We start from the raw sequence: 25,688 nt of genomic DNA on the forward strand, positions 1-25,688 counted from the left end.
CTGTAAGTGAGGGTTCTGTAACCCCACTCCGACAGGCTCTGACATGTTCACACATACAGGGGCTTGTTGATAACTTGTTGACTTTGTCCGACAACAATAGAATTAGATTTGTGAGGTGGTCTGGTTTGCTATACAACCTTCCAAGACATCTGTTCAAATCCTGAGAAGTGACACAGGCAGTGTTGGCAGGTAAAATGTGGTTTATATTCTGGGCACCACTTGAGGTCCTGTAATTTCATCAATAAACTATAACCTTGTGGCTCCGTCAGACAACAGCAACCCCATGGATTCATCAGCCAGCTGCAGAAACCTGAATCGATTGTGACAGGGAACATTAGCAACTATATTCATTTTGGGGTACAAAGGGCAATCGGAACTCTCAGTTGTTCCTAATCTACTGTAGTTGATCCTTTCAGGGACTGGATCATTTGGGGTTCCCACAAGCTCTGCTGAGTCACAAATACTGTTGGTAATTCAATCTGGTAGTTCATAGACTATCATTTTTTTCTTGAACACCGCTGGGACTGTTGGCCGATGACTCTTCTCTTTCACTTTGTTCCCGCGAGTTTCTAAAAGTTGTTCAACTTCCTCAATAAGGTGGTCAATATCGGCCAGGGATTGCAAGTTTGGTTAAGCCATTCCAGATCTGTCCTTCCCAGATTTCCTAGTTTTTTTAGCCTGGGTATCATTTTTATCAGCCTCCCCAGCCATACGTATACCCATTGTCCCAGGAATGTAGCAATATCAAAGTCAGGGTAAATATAAAAACAAAAGGTCAAGCAGATTCAGAAGCCACCCAAAAAAAGATAACAAGTGATAAATGAAGGTACCTTGTTGGGTAGAGCAATAAAGAATGTTCAAGCAGACACTAAGTGTAATGGTCCTCTCGAGTCCCTTGGTCCCCAAAGGCCGACATTAGGGGGGCCTAGCCCTTTCTCCTTTGGGCGCTGTTGGGCTTTGATGGGCCCGCCAGCGTGCGTCCTGTGCTGTGGAAACCTGCATCTGCTTTAAGCACCGCCTGGTGTGGACAAAAGCATTGGTACCTCCTGGCTCATGGAACTGTGGGGATTGTGTCCCCAACTGACAGCAACAATTCCTGCAGTAACGGGCTCCCGCGCTGTAGAAGCCCGGATCTGTTTTTAAGCGCCGCCTTGCACAGATAAGCGCGTTGGTGCCTCCTGGCGCTTGGACTATGGGGGGGTGGAGTCCCCAACGAGGAAGCAACTGTTCCTGAGGTAACAGGCTTCTGTACTGCGGAAGCCCGGATCTGCTTTTAGGCGCCACCTGGTGCAGATAAAGACGTTGGCACCTCATGGTGCTTTGGACTATGGGAGATTGAGTCCTCAATGAGACAGCAACAGTTCCTGCAGTAACGGGCTCCATCTAGCCATCTATAATTCTATACATAATATCAATGAAATTGATTGCTGTGGACAGTATTATAATAAGAAAGGATGCCTTATAAAGGTTTTAAAAATGTCTGGAAGCTACACTTTTCTTAGAACTTGCAATTTGTCTCTGTATATATGGTTTGCTTTTTTTGTTATTGTTGCACGGGTCCTGTGAGGAAATACCACTCCAGCCTGCATCAACATTATCACTTCCAATACTACATTAAACAATAAAGAAAGCTATCCCACCAGTCATTAACAAACTTTACCCATATAGTAAGATATAAGCCATTTTTCATGCACCACAAGATATTTCTTATCCTTAAACTAGGCCCTAGTCTACGTGGAACTCCTCGGAATGAGAAAAAAAACCTAAGCTGAATTCTGTGATAGGGCAGAGTTCCCTTGTCCCGCCCGTTCTCGTGACGTTTCCACTGTATGGCAATGCAAATTACATTTTTAGGCAGGAATATTGCTCAACCTGCACCACACGGTCACGCATGGGTGCTGTCATCTTGTTTCTCACTATGGTTATGGTACTGGGGTCTAGTTTTCCATCCATGTTAAGGAATTCAAAATAGTATGCTTTAACCGCCACTCACAGTACAAGTCCCAGTTGATCCACACAGTCGCGTCATGTTCGCTTGAGGGTATTCTGACAAAATATCATGTCAAATATATGGTGATACACAAATATTGTGTCAACATATTTGTGATGTCAAGTATATTGTGAGACAGAATATAGTATGTAAAATATATTTGAAAGGTCTTTCATATGTTTTATTAAAAATAGTTGCACATTGTGAGAAAGTGAATTATTAGTTGGGTTGGAGAGTAGTCAAGTCGTTAGGTCCAGTAAAGGTTTCAGTAATTTCAGTAATTTAGACCTGAGCTCAACCCCTAGTCGCTTTGGCATAGAGCAGACAGGCATAACTTAATACAATGTGTAAATCATTCAGAAGCACTAGAACAGTTAAAAAATAGAAACACAACACAATAAAAATCTCACTCCAATCTATAAAATGTCAATATTGTAATGAAAAAAATGACAACAAAATGACAAAAAACACCAATAAACTATTGAGGGGAATCAGAGATATGACTTTTTAAAAGTTTTAAATAAAATTAGTACCAAAAAGAGTAAAGTGCGAACTGTGGACAATTGGTCATGCTAGACTGGGGCAAGAGTAAGATTTATGACTGACCATGATTTAGCGTTAGTCCAGATTCATCCCGGTTGGAAATTTTACCTTCTGACTTAGTCTCTGAGATGGAAGTCAAAAATCTTAAGCGGTGCAAGGCAGCAAGCTATGGTTGAGATAGATTCCTTGATGCTGGATAGCGATCTAAAAAAGTTTCCTGTTTGTTTTACTGTAAACTATGCCACATGTCCCTTTCTACCTAAAACCAACATAACAGAACCTTTGTTCTCTTATACTGAGCTATCTGTGTCGAACCAGAGGCATGGCTATGATAATGGACAAACTCTCCTTTGTGGTCACTCAAAACTGATTCTGGGGGCTTCTCCTTTCTCTCTGGGATTAGTGTCTGTCTGGCTAGCTGGAATATACAGGGGTGCGGTCCAGGTATCAGCTACATCTGCCTATGACGGGTTAGACATCGTTTGATCTTAATTAAGTTCCTGGGCACAGCCCAGATGGCTATTCTGTCATGGGAATGTCAGCCCCTCTCCCTTTGTCTCAGCTCTGGGAGCCACTTCACACCTACTTATGGAGCCATTCAGCTCACGGGTGCCCGCAAACACTGGCAGAAAGGCATATTTGGCACTGGCATGAAAATGACTGACCATTAAAGCACTATTGAAATCAGTCCTTATTTTACCTTATGGATTTTATAATGGGGCGGGATATGGGGACTAGGTCCTCCAGGTTACTTTGCACCCCCCCCCCACTTTATGTATTGGTTGCATTATAGAATATGTTTAACTATATGGTTATGGAATGATTAGGAATTGTAAATAATTTGTCATTTGATAAAATCTGTACAAACGGCATGTCATTATGCAGGTCCTCTACAAATTGTTTCTTGAAATGTTTGACCCCTTGAGTTTGTAAAGTGGTTATCTAGAAATATTTTATTATGATACTCATACGTGTATAAATACCTGCTGATTATTGATTGTTGAATGACATAAGAATCCCAACACGTCCTTTTAACCAATATTGGATGTCTACTAATATAGGACAAGTGCTGTACAATGTTGTTTGTTTTTAATGTTGCTTTTATGGATGCTTTTATGCTTCTGAATAAAGTATGAGGACTGACTGACTATGCCTTAAATCATTCACTCAGCTACTCTGAAAGGGTAATGGGTTATACCATGACTCAGGGCTTTCCTATGGTAGAGGCAGCCTTGCTACAGTGAAAAATGACTTTGAGAGGTTTACACTGTCAGAACGTTAAACATATAATATACACACACTACTTTTTAAATACCATGCACTCTGCCCTACGGACATTCAAGGCATATCTTAGGGGTGACATATTAGTATTGAATTGACAGTTTTAAAACTGCATGCCCAGACTACAGGGACAGCCTGGAGACATGCTATTTATTGTCATTTTAGTGGTGGCACAATATCTGCTGCTGTCCACTAGTGACATTTAACTTACAAGCCCTTGATACACTTTTATGCCATATACTTGGGACATATAGGTAAGTTAAATATGCCAGTCTGGAGAATAGACAAATGTAACATGTTTAAGCGGCTAGGGCACATGTACTTGGGCCTGGTTAGCAGGGTCCCAGTGCACTGAGTCAGCAGCATCAGTGTGCATAAAGAAATGGGGGTGATAATACAAAGAAAAGCATTTTCCAACATACATGATATCGTTTTTTAATGATTGACGTAAGTTTTATTAGTTTTCACTGTGTAGGTTTTCATAATTTTAATGACAACTTTGGTGAAGGATTTTTATTTAGATATTTTGAATGGGTAATACATTGTAAGCTTTTTTAGTTTATGTCAATATTATATTTGTTAAGTGGGTTGCTGTGTTTGAAAGGGGAATAGGATTAGAAGTATTTTAAAGATGTATTTTAATTGATTATAAGTTTTGATCTGGTAATTAGATAATCAATTATGTAAATCGTTTTTTTAGTTAGTAAATAATTTCAGCAATATGGATGTACATATTTTACTCGTTGATTGGTTAATTGAATGATTGGGTTTAGTATTAGTTTTTACTAATTTGTATATAATACAATTATAATTATGTTGTGTTCACTTTTTTGTGTAATTGTTAATGGTAAGGTTTTAATATACATGTAAATCAAGTGTATTGTTGGTTTTCTCTGTTAATTTAATTTGATTCTGTTTGTTGAAATTATAGAGCCTGGGAAATAATGTTAAGCATTTTTAAATGTTTTACTCATTTTTAAATATCGTGTATTAATAAATACATTTTACATGCTAATTGTGTTTTTTTTTGTACTTCCAAATTGTTAATTTGCTATGGAGATACATTTTATACCTTATTATTTTATACATATGCAATTTATTTTGTATTTATTCAGGATAGGAAAAACTAAATCTGAGCTTTCTAAAATGTATTATTTTCCATGCTGGTGCTTATGCTGAAGTAGGAATAGTAGATTTCACCCTTTCAAAATCCAACACTTTTCCTATTGGTGTTCAGCTTGAAGTGGGAATAACAAATATGATCCCTCTGAAGTCCAACACGTTCCCTACTGTTGCTCAGGTTCCAGTAGGAATAGTAAATCAGACCCTTCCAAAGTTCAACACTTTTCCTACTGTTGCCTATGTTGAAGTGGTAATACAATCTAACCCCTCCAAAGTCCAACACTTTCTGTACTGTTTTTTAGATTGGAGAGGGAATGGATGCTCTGACCCCTCCAATACTTTCCCTACTATTGGTCAAAATGAAAAGGGAATAGTCAATTTTACCCCTCAAATTCTTTTTTTCTCAGATTTTTTAAATTTATTTAAAAATATTTTTTTTATAATTTAAAAGTTAAGTTAAGGTAAAAATCTATTTAATGTTGTGTAGTCATGTTTTATTAATGTGATTCATATATTATATAAAGCTATACTACTATTATGATGAGAGAACTGTGTCCTTTGAGCCAGGTAAACTCGAAAAGTACACCACCAATCCAAACACCCAAGACATCTTTGAAAACCTCAGGGCAAGCAGAAGGACATAGGCTATATAAAAATAAAAAATATACGTTCTTTAAAAAATTTAGGAATAAAAAAAAAGTAGTCCCTTGCAAGTAGCGCCGGCCGCGACATGCGTGATGACATCGGGAGCGCGGGGAGGGGCGGCGTTCAGAAGCAAGAGGAAGAGCGGCGGACATGAGCGTGAGGAGGAGCTGCGGACAGGCGGGGAGGAGCGGCGAGCGGCGGACAAGCGTTGAGGAGCAGCGAGAAGCCTAGGAGCAGTGGAGCGGTAAACTCAGCAGCGCGGGGAGGAGCGGCGGCTGAGGTAAGTGAAGCAGCCGCGGGTGCGCACCGAGGGATGGGTGGGGACCATGAGTGCTCGCAAGCCTTTTACTCAAAGTCAGGACGTCGGAGGAAACAGCAGACAAGAGCCGCGGGTGTGCACCGAGGGGCGGGCGGAGGGACTGGCGGGGGCCATAAGTGCTCGGAAGGCTTTTCCTCAAAGTCGGGACGTCGGGGGAAACAGCGGACACGAGCGTGGGCAGAAGCGGCCAGGAGCAACAAAACCGGAGCAAGGAAACACTCTAAGTACGCTCTGCTGCTCCCGGCTGCTCTGCTGCGCCTCTCCTGCTGTGATGCTGCCCCCAGCCCCGTTCTGCCCCGGGCAAAGCCGGGGCGGGCTACTAGTATATATATATATATATATATATATATGTTTCATTTTTAATAGTGAGTGTTTTGTATAACTCATTTTTATTCATATTTTTTATAATTCCTGTGAAAATAAATATTCTTTACATAATGTGCTATATTTATTTTTACCTATTTTAAAGTATATATTCTTGTTGTAAATTTTACATTTTTATGTATATTATAACATTAGAAGTATATATTTTTTGATGTATTATTATTTTTAATGTTTATATATCTTTTAAAGTTAATATAGCAAATATTAGCTAAACTTTGACATGCCCATTTTTTGACAGTGGTCTTCTATATTTTTGTAGTTGATAATTTTTTACTTTATACATGAAGCATATAAAGTTGATATCTGTGTCCTTGACAATTTTTTGGCCCATATTTTTGTCACCAATATTTTTTACCTCAGGGTCATGGTCACTTTCGGGCCTAGGCTTCAGCAGGTATGCAGGATTGCTTGTGCGCTCTTTAGTACACTAACCAGTAAACTGAGAGTCATCACGAACTACAGGCTTTATAAAAAGACTGGATTGGGACAAAGTGGATTGAAGAGCGAAAAACGCTCTATCTGTCAACTTCTCAGACATTACATCTCTGCAGCATATGATAATAGGAGGCATATTGTAAAATTCCCATTGGTCAGTGGAGTATTAGTGAATGAAGCCAGTGACCCTACAAATTAGGATACCTTTAAGGTATATATATATATCAGGATGACAATGAAATATGAAGAGCTGTCAAAAGAGCTGGGTTACCTGTGTTCATACTTAGAGACACTATAAGTAGATCAGGATACCATTCTGATAACAAAGAATAGAATCTATAACAGTTGGATCTGTATGAGAATAGGAGAGCAGAATAGATGAAAAGCAGAGCTCATTGTCTAAAGAGGAGAATTAATGTAGGCTCCCCTAACCATCCAAGGGAGCCCAAAGAAGGTGGAAAGAAAAAAGATGTAGGGAACACAAATGGGATAAGCCAGTTGTATCGGACTAGAAAACCCACCAACCACTGCTGAAACTAGTGTCAAAGGGCCAGATGTAGGTAATTCAAATTTACCAACTCTTAAGTACCGAATTTTACCGATTCGGTATTTAAGAGTCGGTAAATATGAAGGGGGGAGATGTAGGTATTACAGATTCTGTAAATACCGAATCGTTAAGATGTGCCCGCAACAGTGGGTGGCACATCCTGCATTTTTAGCATTGTGACGGGTGGTGCTCTCAGCACCGCCCGCCACAATGCTAAAAATGCATTAAAGCATTTGCATAAACAAAGCAGCAGGCACATGTACCCCCCCTTGTGCACCCCCCCTCTCCTTCACTCTGGGGGCCCACAAGGGGCCCCCAGAGTGAAGACTGCATGCCTTTCCCTGGCAGCATCGCCGCCGCGGAAAGGCATCACCAGAAGCCCATTCTAATATGTCTGTAAGACACCGCCACCATATTAATCCTTTTCCGCCCCGGCCGCAATGCAACTGGGGCGGAAAAGCGGCGGACGGTCTTTCCGTCCGTCGAGGTCCCCCCGCCATACTAATATGGCGGGGGAATTCCAAAGCAGATGTCGGGCGGATTGCCCCCGCCAGGCTGGCGGTAGCCACCCCAGCCTGGCGGGGGCAATCCGCCCGACATCCTAATGGGCCCCTTAGTTTGTTATTTCTCTTTTCACCTTGCCCAGAAGTGAGTTTGTTTATTCCCTTTACAACATCATTCTCCTGCAGCTTCTCAGCAGCCAGAACTCCACCTGAAATACCGTGCAAGGCCAGCATATCGCAAGTCTGTATTGCAGATTTTTAGCATTGTTATTATGGTCTGCTGGTAGGTTTTGTGACCTTTTGGAGATGCAAGTTGTGGAATTCTTGAGAATGTGACTGGAGTGAATATTTTGTTTTTGGAAAGTTATACATTTACTAAACCAACTAGCAAAATGAGAAGATCAAGAGCAGCATTATTTTGTAGAACTACAAACTACTTTGAGGTTAAAATGCAGTTGTTAGTAAACAACCACCGATGTGGACTATTCAGCATTGTCAAAAACCAAACTACCTCTGCCCCCTTAAGCTGATAGCCACTAACAAAAAATGCGAAGTATTTGCAAATTTCTTCCCTGATAAAGTCACCAAAATTGATCAATCCTTCCTCTTAAACTCCTCCTCCCCAACCCACTACCTTGCTATGACATTCCCCCTGATCCTCCATCCTCATCTAATCCTCCCCAGGTCCCCTCCCACCTCTCATCTGTTACCTTCTCACCTGAATCCAACCCTTTTCTTCCCCAGCAACAAAAAAAAACGCCTCCTGGCATAATTTTCACCCTGTCACGGAACATGAAGTCTATAACATAATCTCTAAACTCAAACCATCTTCCCACACCAAAGACCCTATGCCCTTTAACCTTGTCCTAGACCTTAAACATATCACTGCCCCTCTCTGGACCACCATTATAAACTCACCCCTGACCACCAGGTGTATTCCTGCCTCCCTTCAACTGGGTCAAATCACACCCATCCCCAAAAATCCCAACGCAGATCCGAATGACCTAAATAACCTCCGACCTATCTCTAACCTCCCTCTTCTCTCCAAAGCCTTTGAAAAGTGCGCCCTGCTCCAACTGGACAATCACATCAACACGTTCGACCTCTTTAACTCACTGCAATCCATCTTCAGAAAAGGATTCAGCACAGAATCTGCCATGCTCAATATAGTGGATGACATTCGTCACTCACTTGACAATGGTTAGTCTTCCCTACTCATTCTCCTCGACCTCTCTGCAGCTTTCAATACTGTTAACCATTCTGCCTCACTTAAAACTCTGAAAATCTGCTTTGGCCTCAATGGCCATGTCCTCGAATGGTTCACCTCCTTTCTCCAACACAGAACCCAACAAATCAAAATTGATAATTGTCTTTCTAACCCCACTCCAATCGTCCTCTGTTTACCCAGGGATCCATTCTCTCTCCCGTGCTCTTCAACCTCTTCATGGAACCACTCAACCTCATTCTTAAACGTGCAGGATTCAATTACCACCTCTATGCTTACGACATTTACTATAAGATTAAATCCCACTCTGATGTCCTACACCTCAATGGTACCCTGTCCAAGATCCAATCATGGTTCCACTCAATCATCTTAAACTCAACCCTAAAAAAAATGAAATCATTCTATTCGCCCCTAAAAACAACCCTCTCCCCATACAACACTGGATATCCGACCGTAATGCCCTCAACTGCTCTCTCACCACTACCAACTCAGTTAAGTCCCTAGGCATTACCATTGATAATAACCTTACTCTTTCCTCCCACATAAAAACCACTGCCAAAGGAGCGCTCTATTTACTCTCTGCCATCTCAAAAAAATTAAACCCTTCATCCCGGCCGATGACTTTAAAACTGTTGTCTTATCGCTAGTCCTGTCTAGAATAGAGTATGGTAACGCTATTCTCGCTGGAACACCTAAAGTCCATCTTGCAGCTCTCAAATCTGTGCTCAACCTAGCTGCAAGACTTATCTTTGACTACAAACGGTTCTACCACATCTCCCCTGCACTTAAAACACTGAAATGGCTTCCCATCGAAGACAGATCCACCTACAAGATTGCATGTATCATGCATAAAGCACTTCACCAAAACTCTCCACGTTACCTCTCAGACAAAATACACAAAGCAGGCTGCACCCGACCGACAAAAAGTACCAACGCCCTCATACTTATTCCCCCTCTGCTAAAAAAGAAAAGCACACAGGCTCAATCCTTCTCTGGAAACGCTCCGTCCATCTGGAACTCCCTGCCTAAAGACCCACGCTGTAACCCTTCCTACATCAACTTCAAAAGAGACCTCAAATTGTACCTCCTCAACAAATATTGGGGTCAATAATACCTACCTCAGACACTGTCTCCCACTCTTCACCTCATCAGACTCCCCTCTTCTGCCCTCCAACTCTCTCACCTACCCTTTCTCCCTTCTTTCTCCCTTCCCTCACGCTACTTCTTCCCCTCCCCCATACCACTCTCCCTGCCCCTGCCTTCAAATATGACATCTAGACTCTAGCAAGGCCTCCCACTGATCTCCCACTCCCCTATTCCTCTAATCTCCCAGTCTCCGTATCTCCCTCCTTTACCTTCTCTTGTTCACTCCCTCACACCCACCCTAATCTAATCACACTCTACCCACATGAGCTTATCATTGTACTCTTATAAATAGCACTCCTATTTATCTGCTTTTCCTGTTATATTGGTTTGTATGGCAATGTGTTTGACCAAATGTATCAATTACTGTACCTCCTTGCACTCCTGTACAGCGCTCTGATACCTCTGGGTCTAGCCAGCGTTATATAAAACCTTTAAAATAAATTAAATAAATTAAATAAATAAAATAAATAAATATGTTAGTCAGACCAATTAGCATCTTCAATGCTCATGACGAGCTGAGCTCGTCATGAGCCACGGCGTTCCGGTGCTCATGACAAGCTCAGCTCGTCATGGCCTGTGGAACGCTCACAAGCGGGGATAATTCCCCCGCTGGTCTGAATGTTCCACGGAGCCAATGCACCTGTGACAAGCTGAGCTCGTCATGGGCACAGGAGCACTGTAGCTCATGACGAGCTCAGCTCGTCAGGAGCATGCGGGAGTTGTGTGCGTCCCCCCAGCACAGCGGGGGATTAACCCCCGCAGCGAAGGGGTTAAATAGTGACATAGTGACATATTCCTTGCCTCCCGGCTAAAGATCTGTGTAGCCTTTGACACCTCACCTGTAGAATAATATGTCAGGTCTATGATCTGCAATACTTCACATGCTATGTGAAGGAAATCTTCTAGCTGATACTGGTAAGTTCATCCAGGTCCAGATTCTAGCTCATTCTGATGAGTTCATTCAAGTCAGATCCATTCCCATCTAGTGTGGAATTCTCCATGGCTCTGTCATCTAGCTAGTGATCTTCATTCTATTCATAAAGCCTTTGGAATACTTTTGGCACAATAGAGCATCAAAATACATTACTAGGTGAATGATAGCTAGCTCAACCTTATAAATATGGATGACACACTAAAAAGTCATGGAATCGGGCATGGATGAAGTCATCAGCCCATACTTCAGCTGAGGGGAGCAGAAAAGCTTTTCTCTGAAAGGAGGAAAAACACGGAATTGGGCTCAGTGGTATGGTGTTTGCATATTATCTCCCATTCTGAGGCAAAAATCCTTTTACAGTCACAGACATTTGCTTTATTAGTTTCACAGGCAGGATAGAGCACAGTAATTTCTTAAATGTGGTTAAAACATCAGAGCCCCATGGACCCTCCAGAAGCCTTGCATCACCTCAGCACACCTTAAAACTACCTCAGAGATATAGCAAAATTTACTTAGTGGAGAAATAGGCAGTGTAGCGTGGGCAAATCAAAGCTGGCTCCTTCAATATTCAGAGTACTTTAAGTGGCATGGGTATGCTCAGATGTGGGTCCCGTGCTCACTGTGTCACTGGAACCAAGCTGTACCTGCCAGATGAGCTCTTAACTAGGGCAATACCGGTCATGGGTTGTTTGTGTTCCCAGTCAAGGAGGGCCTTACCTGGCAGTTCTGGCTGGGTTATTCCCTTTAGGAGCAAGGTCAAGCCTGATTTGCATATGGCTGGTTCCAACGGAGGAGCCATGGTAAGCAAATGAATGATGGGTAGGTATGCTACCAAAGCGATTGCCAGTGGTTAGACATATTACAAACATTCCTCCCATCTCCTTTTGTGTGTTTCATGTCCTACCCTAAGTGGTAACGTTATGCCTTGACATTAGTCCTTTGCTCAGTGTGCCATTAAAAACAAGCTGTACCCGGCTGATGAACCACAACTATGGCAAAACTGGTCCTGGATTGCATGTGTTCTGGTTCAGGGAGGACCTAGCCTGGCAGCTCCGGCTGGACTATTCTTATGAGGAGCATGGTCAAGCCTGATTTGCATATGGCTGGGACCAAATAGAATTGGCATGGTGAGTGAAAGAACAATGGGTTGGGACGCTACCAGCAGCAATTACCAGTGGTTGGACAAACTGCAAGCATTTCTTCCATCACCTTTTGTCTTTGTCATGTACCATCCTAAGGGCATGGGTATGCCCAGATGTGGATCTCGTGCTCACAGTGTCACTGGAATCAAGGTCTACTACCCCGCTGATGAGCACATAACAAGGGCAAGGCTGGTCCTGCATTGCTTGTGTTCCGGTTTGGGAGGTCTTGGCCTGGCAGTTCTTGTTGGACTTTTCCCACGATGAGAAGGATTAAGAATGATTCGATATGGCTGGATCCAAACTGAGATGGCATAGTGGGATGCTAACCCAAGCGATTTGCAGTTATTAGAAAAATTGAAAACATTCCTCCCATCAACTTTTGTGTGTTCCGTGCAATGTATACCCTCCAAATATCATTAAAGATCCAGTCAAGGGCACCCTACTTGGGTGGTCAATACTAGGGCTGGGTGTGAAATTCCGCTCTGCTCACAGAGTTATCAGACTTTTTTCTCACTTGCGCTGGCCAACGTTAGGTTGACGAGTGAGGAAATTCTTACTCCAGACCACCTCCCGGCGAGATTTCTCAATGGGGGCGATCGCGGATGGTCACTACCTCTCACAAAGAAAAACCTTCCATTCGTGTTGAGGAAGCTGCCACTCAAGAAGAACATCTAATTGAGCAGCAGAATGAAACAGCGCCCTCTTGCGCTGCACATGGTGCCATTCTCGCTGATTTTACAGTGCGGGACAAACACCTGGCACTAAAAATCTGCACAAATGGCGTGACGTAATGCTGATTGCGAAACGCCACATAGCACAGCAGAATTTTTTGGTCACTCCATGCCCAGGCCTAGACAATACAGAAGACTGATCGCCAACCCCTCTGCCCGAGACACATTTTGAGAAAGTGACAACAGGTGAGATTGTTGCCATCAGACACTCCAATTGGTGCCTGGTGGAGTCACATCATGCAATGGTAATCCCAGCTTCACTGCTCATCAGATGCAGAAGCTCTTCCTCTAAGGATGGAGCACATTGGCACGTGCTGCAGAGCACTAAATACTGCCACTGGCGGTTCCCGGTATTTCAAACACAAGCTATGTGCAATACTTCAATTTCTGTGGCAATGGGTATCATATAGACCATATAAATACAACATATTCATTTTGATATAAAATGGCTTGATGAATGTGTTTAGTTGGTTTAACAGACAAATATGTCTGGAATATGGATGGCACTAGCTTAGATAACACATTTGTAGATGGGGGCGGGGGTATATATTCCTTCTAAAACAAAACATAATGGCGTTTTGCGGTTCAGATGACAACTCCTTCCTCGGAGAGAAAATGTAATTCCCCTTATCTCCAGTGAAACATATATATTGAAATTAGTAAGAATTATGCATCTTGGGCTACCACATTCCTTCCTATGATCTTATCTTTTATCCCTCTGGGTTTTATCAAAATCACTTTTATCTACCCCATCAGCATGAATTAAAGTCAAAGACGGTGATGTCTTCATCCTCCATGGACTCTAAACCAGCCTACGGGATAAATAGAATATTCCAATACCCTGCTCTTCTGCAGTGTTTAGACAGCTGAAAGACTTCCGTCACATGAAATATGTTTTACAATTAAAAACTGAAATCAAAATAATAATGTAGTGTGGACGGCGTTAAATCATCAGTGTTTGCTGTACAACAGACCTATCATCAGCTATGCATTTTGGCTTTGTATATTTTTATACACTTAGATTTAAACAGCTCATCATATAAATGCGGCCTTTACACACATCAAAAATCATCTACTGATTAGATCGTTAAGTATATCGAAATAACAAATATTTAAAGGCAGCAAACAAAATAAAGATAAATGTGACATCAGTCGAACAGATTTTTCTGTTTTAAAAAAAAGCATGTGCTACAAAAATATCGCGACTGTAGATTTATACTTCTTAACTCCACATACATTTACCTTGCTGATCTACATATTTTAAGGTACACGGAAGTGGAATTAAGAATAGTGGTCCAGATGTATATTTCCCATTAGCAAACCAAGGATGTGCAATTTTCACATGCACTTTGTGCTGAGGCCCATTCTCGAAATTCGACACTTTTATCACTCTACAGATTAGCTTCCAATTCTGCCATTACAGAAAAAGACCTTTTCTACTGTGGTGACTGTTTCCCAGTTATTTGCTATCTGGGGCCGTATTATGGTAAATGCTCATTTTCATTGCTTTTGCCTGGCGCACCTTTAAAAAGATGCTCCCTGCGGATTACCATGAACGTGCTGTCCCCTGGGCAGCCGCAAACTTGCACTGCCCTGAGGGCAGCACATTCATGTGAAAAATGGAGCAGCTGCTTTAGAGCCGCTCTGTGTTTTCACAGTGCAGCCGGCAACCTGCCTGCACTTTGAAGAGGGATTAGAGATCCCCTTGCAGGTAGGTTCAGTCAGAGACTGCACCCGCCAGCAAAAGGATGTCTGGGGGACTCATAAGACCCACTTCCCCCCTCCAGAAGGTGGCGCACTGTCAGGGTGCCTCCTGAGAGCGTTTTTGCCTCTGCGCCCCGAGTCTGTTACAGGATACTGGTGCAGAGGCAAAGGGATTCCTTCACATGCATGGGGCATACCCCCGTGAACATAAGGTAATGCCCCCTCAAGATAGCGCTGACGCTTTGTGTATTACAGAAGGTCTCGCACAAGCATCTGCAGACCCTTCTGGAATACCAAAGTACCCTGGTGGCACGCAAAGTGGATGCAAACAACTGTTGCACCCTGGGGCAATTTATGTAATACAGCCCCTGCTGTCAAACTGAGCAGTTTGTTGTATGAAGCAAGCAGTAGAATATTAAGATGTTGAAAGATTGACAGGACTACAGTTCCACACAATATAAGATAAACTCAATTTTAACTGGAGATACATTAAAATACTTTCCAGGATCTCAGAATAAATGTGAATCAAAGATGGGCTAAGGGCCTGACCATGTGTTTTTCGCTGAGTTACATTGAAAGCTGAAGTTTCCACCTATGAAGCAAATGTGGGCACCCTTCCTACCAGAGGACTGATACTAAGTGGTACTGGCTGCACCAGCTTGGCATTGTGGCCCAATCCTCATCCCTTTTGGCCTGTTGTCCTGCGGGTCCTGGGTTCTTTGGGTCGTTGTGTTCCTCCAGTCCCATATTCCCATGTTCTTGCATCCACCTTCCTCTTTCTTTCTTTTTCTTTCTTTCTTTCTTTTTTTCTTTCTTTCTTTCTTTCTTTCTTTCTTTCTTTCCTTCCCTCATCCCACTTTTCTCCCATCCCTATCCTCTTCAGCCTTCATGTAACTCCCTCTTTTTGGTGCCATTTACCCCAATCCACCTTTGTTGCTCCCCACCCTTTGGACTGTTTCCATCCAGTTGCTGACACTCTATGTTTTGCCTTTGATGGCTGCAGCCTTGTGTGGCCCTCCAGCCTTTCTGACCTGCTACTGCATTCCTGGTTGTACACAGCAATGATTTCCCCTTGAATGTTTCAATAACATAAAGTAATCGAGAAAATTTAAAACACAAAGGCAGTAGATGGTATGCACTCATCACTTTTTCTCACAATTAGTACAGAATTCACCTTCCCTGAGGTCCATCAGAGTCCCAGTGCATCCAGTATTTCTGGATAAGAAACCCTCCAGCCGTCTTACTGGCATGCTTCATCATAGGTGACCTTATCCTGCCACGGTAAGGTGATACTACCCGGACTGACTAGACCTTCTTCTGGGAGGAGCTCCTGATTAAGTAACACTGGCTAGGCGAAGGGATACAGAAGTTAAAATTACCTTGATGGTAAACCCCAAAATAGGTTTCTTTAAGGGATGCCAGGCAAACACAATGACAGAAGCATCCAATAAAATGCCAACATTTCTGTACCTATAAGTTGCCTTTGTGTGTCAAAGTTCCTATTCAGGCTTGAACTTTATCCCTATCAAACTAACGCATATGCTCATAAACTATTTAGGTGACATTCTCATATCTCGCTGGATCGTGATTTTGTAATTAGTGAAACCTAGGGTAACTTGAAAACAATGAGAATAATCATCACCATTTTTTATGTACCCCTGTGAAAGTTAGCATGACATGAGTGCTCCCATACAGAAAACAGATGAAGACACCGCGCATGAGCAGTACATATGTAGGTGTTGAGTACAAGTTCTCTTTGACATTCAACTTTGGCTATGGATTATCACAATATCCAGGTCTGTAGTTAAAAACACCTGCTGGTTGGGGTCAGAGAATATGATGATCATTTTCTAAAAAAACATGTTCCTTATGTGTGGGAATCTAAAAGGAAATCATTTGTAACCTAGTGTACACGTCATCACTGGAAAAAGAAGTAAGTATCTTTCAGCTGTGACATGAAGGTTCGATATAGTATCATACTTCCAAAAACAAATTCGATTTGTTTCAATTCCTTCACTATTTTATATCAATTCTCATTGTCATGCTAATCTCAGTAGGCATTGATTGGGACTTAATCTCAGCGCGATTTATAGACAAGGAAATGACATAAAGAACATTTATCAACGATGGATTATTGTCTAATAATTCTTTAAGATTCAATGTACGTACATAACTCTCCACTGCTTGTGCATTGTTTACATACACCTTTAATCCATGGTCACAAGCCATACTTGCACAGTTGTCAAGAGACTTTGCATTGATTGATCATGCATGTACCACTTCTACTGATTATCTAATTAACAGTCACTGCCATCTGCTGCACCTATTTGCTGTCCTCCATCCTTTTGTAGTGGTAAATGGGCAGCATTCGGATAGGCAGCATGCCTAACATTTGCTTGTTTATTCATCAGGCTCAGTGGCCCACATCTCACGATATCCTGTGGTACGATGCATGTGATGTCATACAAGTGCAGCAGCCACTTGGCGGCTTGGAAGTTTGGTACCATCATTTCGTGTGTGTCGGTGACATACTAGCTGTGAAAGATGCAAGAGCAGCCCCGGTATCATTATCAGGACAGTGCATGAAATAGAAAAAAGGCGGAAAAACTACCTGTTTCAACTCTATTTAGGTTATCCCAATGCCACAAGAGAAAGGCAGACAGAAATAAAGTTATTTGTACTGGGTTTTTGGAACACAAAAATATTCAGGGGCGCTCTTAGGTTTTTTGAATCCATTTATTTTACCAAGAGACACATTTCATCAATGTGTGCCTATCTCCTTGTTGCTTTGCAGAAAGAGTTCTCACCTTACTGATTTTTAAAATCGTCATGGCTCACTCCCATTTGATAGAGCATTAGTTGCCATAGACAAGGGATTATTTGTTCTCCACCACTTACCAGGTCTGCATGTCACCATGATTGAGTGGGTTTCAAGGCAATGTGCATTTCATATATCATACCCGTGGGCTTAATTAAAATTTAGGAGATGTTCTGTCCCATTCTGGGTTCCAGCCTCACTTCCGACACAATCACTTTTTCTTCCTCCATTGATGGAGTCATATTTCAAACACGACGGACGAGGGAAGCATAGTAATACCTCTGCCTGCTGTATTTAGAGTTAGCTTTCTGTTGGCGTAAACACGGTGGTCTATTCTCCACACCTAAGTTGACCGAATTGTTCTTTAATTAGCTATACTCTGGTCAATACAACCACTTGAACAACTTAGAAACTGCCCTTGCTTCAACAAGGCAGGGTCTCAAGTGGGCAATTCTAACAACACAATTCACGAGAAATAGAGTACATTATTTTTCTTTTGCCTGCTCAACGTTTGATATACATGTTTAAAAGAAATACAACTTTTATAAAAGTTCGTCATTCATCATGCCTGCCTACAGGTCTCATATTAAAAGTAAATATGTATCTGTCATTTTTACACAAACACACACAGAAAATAAGTTTGTGAAACAACATTTTTATAAATAGCGATATTCAAAATGAGATTTTAATTCCAAATTACAGAAAACATTTTTGACTTTATAAATGTTAAAATAAAATACAACATAAAGTACAAATTGTGTAATACAATGTGAAAGAGTGTGCACCATTCCTACCCATGTTACGAAGTGGTGCTTACTTCATTGCTTTAGGTGTTGTAAGTGTGAGTAACTTGTAAAAAGGTACACTACATACCCTGGGCAAGTACTGCACTGGGTAATGGTGGGACGCAGCACGGATTGTGCCACCCATCACAATAGCCTTTCCAACATGTATCAAGCCTGCTATTGCAGGCCTGTGGGTGCACAGTTGCACCTATACTCAGGTTGGCATTCCAAACTCATTGGTCAACCCTGAGTGGGGCTTTGACTACCACTAGAGCACCCCTAGGGCAAGCATCTAGGAGTGGAGCAAGTGATAGGTGAAAGGCAGGCTAGGTACACAAGGGTTTTCCCTGCCCTGCTAGTGAAGAATCCCCATGTGGGATTTCCCTACCTAGGAGGTTGGCTCGTCCCATGGGACAACACAGGGGCTTTGCTGATTCTCTTTTTGTGGTCTTAGCACTGTAATTGTAGTGTGAAAGTATGTACCGCCTTACCTCACACGATAAGAAGTGGTGCTTCCTTGATGTTTTTAAACATGTCTCAAGACTCCCATTGCAGGCCGGTGGATGCGCACTTGCACTTATGAGGTTTTTAAACATGTGTTGAGCCTGCCATTGCAGGCTTGTGTGTGTGCAATTCCACTTATGCTCAAGTTGGCCTTGCTAAAGCCACTGGCCTTTCCAGAGGGGACCTTTCTCTACCACTAGAGAACCCTGGGGTAAGTCTTAAAGGGTGAAGCAGGTGATAGGTAAAAGGCAGGGCGGGTACACATGTGTGTTCCCTGCCCAGGTAGTGAAGAATACCAATGTGTATTTTCACTACCTATGAGGTTTGTTCTTCTCATAGGTTAACATGGGGGAATTGTTGAAATTACCTCAAGCTGCAATTGTGACTTGCAGTGGAGCAGCCTCATAATGTTTCCTATCATTGTATTCACAATGACAAACCCTCTCCTGTGATAAAGAGGGGTTTGTCATTAATAGTTTAGAAATGTCACTTCTATAAAGTGGCCATTTCTCTGCTCCAAAACTCTTTATGTGCCTTTTAGTTGGACTCCAGTCCACACTGGAGGCTGAGGGAGCAAATCTGTGCATTCCCCAGAGACAGATAAAAACATTGGGCATGCAACTGGAATGACAGACTTCTGCCGTTTGAGGTTAAGATCTGCATTCTACAGTCTCAAAGCAGACAGGACTGAAATTTAGGGGAGACATCTGTGGTTCAAAGGGAAACCCTCTGAGCCACCCTAACTTCAAAAGGTGCATAACAGTATAACTACTGGTGCCATACTTCAGCAGAGTTGAGATACATTTGTGGGGACATTGAACCAGAGATCCTAGAACTGCGTGGTGCACACTGCCAGAGGAATCTGAGGTGCACCAGCAGGATTACTGCCATTGGAAAAGATTGTGAACCCTTTCTAAATAGTGTCTGGCCTGGGCTAACTACCTGCTGCTGTGTGACACCCTGAAGTGTGCTGTCCAAGAGCTTTCTGGCTTGACCCTTGTTTTCTTGTTGAGGTCTCATGGGCATCAAAGATCTCCCATGAGGGACCCACACCATCTACTTGTGACACCTGGAGAGCTAAGTGCCCACATCATCTGCTTCATCCGAACTGGTAGAATGGAACTAATTATTGTGCCTGGAGACCGGATTTTCTTCTGCAGAGCCCCAAAAGTACTGCCCACATCTAAGGAGTGTGGCCCCTGCATCATGGGACCACAACACACATAAGTGTTTTGTTGGTGGTGATCGGATTTACCAGTTGCGGCACCCCCTGGGCCCCCGGTTGGCCCACTTCATCGATCTTACCAAATCTCTCTTGTGCAGCAGGTTGACTCCATGCTCATTGCTTGTGTTGTCCGATTCACTGGTTGCAAGCCTCAGAGGTGAGGATGTACTCATATGTTATGTTATAGGACATTTGTATAGCACATTATCACCAAAGAGGTAGTGCCTCATTCTACCTCACGTGGCACTGAAGAACTTGTGCCTTTGTGTGAGACTGGAATTGTCTGGTAGAACCCATATCAACATGCACCAGACGTTGGACCTAATTTCCAGGGAGGTAAGAAATTGGCAACTCTTCATTGTGTGTGACCGCAATTGTCTGGTGTGTTTCATATTAAAGCACACCAGATGGCTTGTCCCATTTCCAGGGAGGCGGGGAGGAGCAGATCCATGTTCCGTGGTGCCTTGATTGCCTGATTGCTACTTTGATCAATGTGTGTGTGATGGAGTGCTTTCTTCTTCTGAGAGGCTCCCCTGCTTCATCCTCCTTTCATCGATTGGTTCCTTTTGTGCCCTCAGTGCAGCAGACCTCCTGCCCTCTTCTCATATGGTCCAGATGATTTTGTGTTGTTACGTACGAATGCCTGGAGCGGGCCTGGGTGGTAAGAGTAATTGACTGGGCTAAGGAACACTTCCGAAAGCGATCGGAAGCGGATCAAGAGACTGCATGACCCCCCTGTGCTTTGCAGAACTGGGATGGTATCAGAAGGCCCAGAGTGAAAGCCTTTGATTAAACAATTGTCACCCTCAGCCTTCTTCTGCTCTGGATACTGTGGGTGAACTTCCAGAGTAGAGGCCAAACCCCCATTTGTCACTGCTGCCTAATTAGCCCTGTACCTCCCCCCACCTTCCTCCCTGGGACCCTGATTGTGACTCTGGCTGCGATAAGTTTTGTATCAGGGGGAAGGTTTTCTTTATCTGCAGCCTGTGGGTGTAAGGTAGTCAGGTTAGCTGAATGGTGGAGGAAGGCTTGCGCCACAGGGTCTGCATGTGCATTATCAACTGACCTGCCAGAAATCAGTTGTACCTCATTTTGGTGCTGTGGAAGTGTGTGCGGGTGTGCTCCATACGGACCTGCCTGATATCTGTAGCATTGTGTATCAGTGCTGAGTGAGTGTGTGAGAGTGACTGCCTGTTACTAATTATACAGCACAGTAGTGTTGCTTTACACATTAATTTATTGTCACAAGAATACTATGTATGGCATTGTTTTTTACTTGTGCCACCTTGGCCCATGGTGCTGTTTGAAAGTGTTGTAATTATCTGTGTGCGTGCACATTTCTGATATTGTTGTGATCTGGGGTGCACCCTATAACTGTGTGGTATTGAATTATGATAATTGCCAGGATTGGCCTCATTCTAACAACATTTCGCACCACATAAGGGTGAAGTGCTTAAAGTAGGATCTTTCACAAGTGAGCATATTGCTGATGTCATATTAGCACGGTTGGGCCTAGTACTGCTAGTGATATTTCCAAATGTGATTTATGCCCAGACAAATATTTTCATACTGTGTTAAATAATGTGTGTGTTGAATACAAACTTTTTTTACATACACCACATGTGAAGTCTCTTTTGTGATGCTTAATGTATTTATTGTGTGAGAGTGCTATGGCAATGCTTTACACATTCTTCTGTGATAAGACTGATTGCACAGTACCAAGCCATGGTGCTTTATAAAAGATAAGCATCTGGATAGATTAATAGAGGAGGTACTTCCGCTGACACCGAAGGTCTTTGCATCCTGAAAACTCACCAAGCAGCAACCTGACACCTTGTGATGGGTATCCAGTTTGTGACCAAGACGGGGTCCTTCACTCTATCCCATCAATCAATGGATTTGGATTGCCCTTTGGGAGGATTATTGGCTCTACACCTACACACACTCTAGGTGCACTTAGAGTAGAGTTTGCCTAGTAGTACACTAGATTACTGCCTTGTTTATATGACTGCATATGTACTATTGCTCAGCTCCATGGTAGAACTATATCTACTCTTTACGGTTTTGGTGCTTGTAATCATGTTTATCTGCTTCAGTCTACTATTTATTACAGCACACATATTATTTGCAAGAATGTTGGTTCAATAAATATTATTGAAAATGTCCCACTGTGTATTCTTTGTATATTTCTATGAGAATAAGGGAGTATGAGTGATTTAGTGAAAAGGTTTGTACGGTTTCCGTGATCCATGAAGGAGTCATGGTTGTCATTTTCAGTGATTGCCAGAAACTATTCGCTCCCTGGTAGATTAGGGGACCTACAATGGCACTGTGAGCTAGCTTGCCAACATATCCTGCGGGGTGTCTGTGATCAATTTGACACCAAGTACTTAGTTTATGTTGTGAAAATAATGCGTGGTCACAGAGGGCGTTTCCTGGCATACCGGGTCACCAACTCTGCTCTATACATGAACAAAGCCTTGAACGATGCAGCAGCTGTTTCCTCACACCTCGCACTGGAAGTCCACTGGACAGGGCTCCCCTGGACCTTGCTCCCGCTAATACTCTCCTCTTCCTTGGAGGGCACACTAATCTTGGCAAGCAGCTATGCTTTGGAGCTCCAGGCTCCGGGGGAGGCAGTCCTAGATTGCCATGTGATCTACCCTCTCTCAGCAGGAAGACGAGCAGGCCTTGCCCTCAATCCTGATCACAGGCAAAAGTCTTGCAGTGCTTCCCCTCCTCACAAAGCCCATCTAGCTGCTAGTCAGATTACCATTTTTGCTGTCTCAAACTTCATTTCCTATTGTCAATTTCCAGACACAAAATGTGATTTAGGGTCTGAGCGTCTGCTTATTTGATGTTTTCACTCCTCCGGTCCCATTTCTTTTTGAAAAGCAGTCTGTCACAGGAGGAGTGTCCCCAAAGCTGATAGGCCCACAACACAGACCAGGGGAGTGGCTAATGTTCACAGCTGGATGTGAGCCATAGTGATATGTGACTCAAAGGTTTACCCAGGGCCCTCAGATCTACTCTTTATGATTTCTTTATCAGCTCCATCTCCTTCCTGAGATGAACACATGGCCCTTCCTTGTGACCTCTCACTGAATCAAAGAGCGCACTTTAAAGTCTAGAGGCACAGCCTTGCTCTCCCCTCCCCAGTGGGTGTCCCACCCAGAGCACTGGAATGCAACAATACACAAATTTGCCATCGGGGGTCTCTCCACCTCCTCTCCATGTTTCAACATGCAGACCAGGGTCTCCAAAAATGGAACCTAGGTCCTTTCATATACTTTTTTTGGTTTTTTTTGTCCTCATTCGCCATCAATCTCACTTCAAATCACACTCTAGGTGTCCGTACTCATTCTCAAGAAATGAGTAATATAGGCCGTTGGAAGTGGTGCCACGCCTATTGGTACCAGAAACACCTTGGGGATCAATGAAGAAACAGCTGAGATACCTGTTCTGCCAAGCTCTAAGAGCAGGATGACTTTCGTCGATAAACCGCTATGCTACCTGGCAATACACGACTTAGCCCGATGAGTATTAATGGCATAATCATGGAACTCAGGGGGGGGAACATTTTTTTCAAGTTTCCACGATTTTACTTCGTCATCTCAGCACCCCATCTAAGTTGCAAAGGATTCCAAAATCCCTTCTTCTTGCTACTTCCTTGTCTGACCAGGTCCAATTTAGAAACTGCCAAGACTGAAGACTGCCAATCGGAAAAAGGTGGGAGGACTTGATTCCGTCCATTTTATACAAATTTGCCTCCCAGCTAGTAGGATAGAATAGAAAAGCAGCATTCCAGTGAGGCCAGTAACTTTTTCTGCAAGCCCAAATATTATTAGGGGTAGGTCTATGTTAATAGTGCAGCCCAAAATCACCGACCTCCCCCCAGTAAGTAGCAAGAGAAGGACATTCCATAAACATATGTATATCTGAGGCAGAAACCTGGCCACATTTTTTACAGCTGACCGGTAGCCTGTTGGAAATTTATGAGGAGTGAAGTAGGCACTGTGGATTGTAAATAGGTGATTTCTTTTTAGCCAAGCTGGCTTCACCACTTCATACAGAGTCTAACATGATTTCTGCCATAGTTTCGCACAGACCTGGGTGGGTAGGGCCCCCCACAGTTTCTCGGCTAGCTTGAGTTCACCATCTACTTCTTCCAACAGGGTTTGATACCAAAAGGAGACTTTTTTCCTCAATGGGCGTTTGGTCACAAGCTGGTGTTCTAAAATGCTACCGCTACCCACAGCATTTTTTGGTGAACAAAATTGAACCCAGCTTGCCAGTTGATAGTGTTTAAAGCAGGAAAGTCCTCCCCCAAAGCTATACTGACGATGTTCCCAAGGAATAAGGGTGCCTCCAAGGAGGAGGTCATCCTAAACCGCCAACCCCACATCCCTCAAAGGTTTTGCCAGCCTATCCTTAAGGCACTCTGGGGTACCCAGGGAAGCCAAACTGGAAAAATAATCGAGTCCTACTGCCCCTCTCACTTTAGCCCAAGTTTTGGCTACCACCTGGAGAACCTTCAGCTTGACCTTTTTAAAAAACTTTGGATCCCCAAATTTAAACAAAAAGCCTTCCTCTGACACTTTAACACCCCTAAGCATAGCCAAGAACATCCTTCCAGCACCAGTATTCACAGGCATTCTCGGTAACATACGTGAGTGTGAGAGTTGGAAAGCCCAGGCATACAATTGAAGGTCCGGTAAAGCCAGGCCCCGCTTTTCTCTTCTCCACCTCAGCTTTTTCCATGCAATCCTACATGATTTAGAAGCCCAGACAAATTAGTTAATTCCACTTTGAAGCTTATCAATTGTGGATTTTTCAAAATAAAAGGGAATAAAGTTAAAAAGAAATGTGGTCTCTGGGAGCATTGTAATCTTGATAAGATTAATTCTCCCTAAAATTGACAAAGGAAGTATGACCCAAGATCTCATTAGCCTTTTGTCTTCCTTTACCACTATATCTAAGTTGATCTTGGCAATTTGTGTGATGTCCTGAACCACATGAACTCCCAAATATCTCATTTTGGAGCTATGCTGGTGACACTGCTGTGTCTCTGTCAGATTCCAGGTCATAATTTTCATTTTTGCAGCATTAATCTCATATCCAGAGACTGAACCAAACTCCTTGGCTAAACTGATGACTGCTGGGAAAGCTGACTGTAAATCAGCAGAAAAGACCAGGATATCATCGGCATACAGGGCTATCTTCCTCTCTCACTCCCCATACTTAAATGGATGGATATTAGAATCTGCCCTAATCTGTTGAGCAAATGGCTCGATGTAAAGATCAAATAGAAGTAGGGAGAATGGGCAGCCCTGTCTAGTCCCTCTTGTTATTCTGAACAAATCTGTAATATTCCCATTAACCAATAGCCTAGCCGTGGGATTCTGATAAATCAACTGGACCATGTAACAAAACCTTTCCGCCAAGTTAAACTTCCTCAAGGCCTCCGACAGGTAGATCCAATTCACTCTGTCGAAGGCCTTGGTAGTGTCCAATGTCATGGCTGCTAATGGGAGGGAATATGTAGAGGCGAGATCAATGGCAACAATGAGATCATCCGTGAGATCTGAAAGCTGCCGGTTCCTAACAAAGCCCTTCTGATCTAAGTGGACAACATCCCCCACCATAAGACCCAATCTTGCTGCCAAAATGGAAGTAAACATTGTATAATCTACATTTAAAAGCGA

The sequence above is a fragment of the Lissotriton vulgaris genome, chromosome 6 (genome assembly GCF_964263255.1).
Source record: "Lissotriton vulgaris chromosome 6, aLisVul1.2, whole genome shotgun sequence".
NCBI lineage: Eukaryota > Metazoa > Chordata > Amphibia > Caudata > Salamandridae > Lissotriton > Lissotriton vulgaris.